The sequence below is a fragment of the Propithecus coquereli genome, unplaced genomic scaffold (assembly GCF_000956105.1).
Source record: "Propithecus coquereli isolate 6110/MARCELLA unplaced genomic scaffold, Pcoq_1.0 Scaffold89, whole genome shotgun sequence".
Lineage (NCBI taxonomy): Eukaryota > Metazoa > Chordata > Mammalia > Primates > Indriidae > Propithecus > Propithecus coquereli.
In genome coordinates this window covers 1,367,415-1,368,848 of record NW_012155173.1, presented here as the reverse complement: position 1 = coordinate 1,368,848, position 1,434 = coordinate 1,367,415, and positions in this window count along the sequence as shown.

Genomic DNA, 1,434 nt, shown 5'->3' with positions numbered 1-1,434 from the left:
ATATGGAAACGATCCAAGTGCCCATCAATACATGAGTGGATTAATAAAATGTGGTATATGTATACCATGGAGTACTACTCAGCCACAAAAAGCAATGGTGATCTAATACGTCTTGTATTATCCTAGATAGAGCTGGAGCCCATTCTACTAAGTGAAGTATCCCAAGAATGGAAAAACAAGCACCACATGTACTCACCATCAGATTGGTATTAACTGATCAACACTTACATGCACGTATAGTAGCAACATTCATCGGGTGTTGGGCAAATGGGAGGGGGAGGAGGGGATGGGTACATACATACATAATGAGTGTGCTGTGTACCTTCTGGGGGATGGACATGCTTGAAGCTCTGATTCGGGTGGGGCAAAGGCAATATATGTATCCTAAACATTTGCACCCCCATAATATGCTGAAGTAAAAAAAGAAAGAAAGAGCAAGCTCTGGTGTCTCTCCCCCCGCCCCCCACTGTTGGATTAGGGCCCTGCCTTACAACCTCATTTAACCTTAATTACCTCCTTAATGGCCCTATTTCCAAATACAGTCACATTGGGGGTCTGGGCTTTCATATATGAATTTGGAGGGGACACAGTTCAGTCCATAACATCTACTGTGGGGCAGGCGCCCTTCATCTCTTTCCAATACCCTTTTAGGGTAAATATTATTATTGCCTGTTCATAGATAAGGCTTCCAACGCAGTAGTAAGATCCTGAGTTCCGAGCCCGGAGTTCCTAGGTTTAAGTTCTGACTTTACTATTTACCAGCTGGTTGACCTTGGGCAAATTGCTAAACTAAAAATGGGATGGTTGTGAGAATTATCTAAGAAAATACATATAAAGTGCTTAGAACAATGACCTGTCACATAGTAAGTCTCAAAATATTTCAGTCACTCTCCCTCTGACAGGCTGGGGAGACAAATGCAGCACGTCACTGGGAATAAGGATAAAGGATTTGAAACAAAGACTGTTTTCTTAACTAAGGAGCTACATCACCCTGAGTCACCTGCCTCGAAGCATCTTGGGACTAGCAGGTGCCCACTGCCTTCCTCTTCTCTTCCTCCTCCTGCTCCTCTCTCCCCCTTGGCTGACCATAATCTGAAAGTTTAGTGTTATGTATGTTATTAATACATCAAATAACTTTTTATTTGCTTTGTTACTCATTTATTTAAAGTGTGGGGATTTAATGCATTGTTGTTCTCATCCCTAAAAAATTCTCTAACATTATTCTTATGTGGTGCCACATATCACACTCAGGCCTCAAATTCGTACTTAACAGCACCCTGTACTTAACAGCACCTTAATTCAGGCACCCTATACTTAACAGCAACAAAACTATCCATTCCTTCTTCTCTGCTGCCACCCCGTGGCCATATCAGGTTACAACCAATATTTCTACATGCTTTGGCAAGGTTGGGGATTTAATTTAATCTTGCTGGC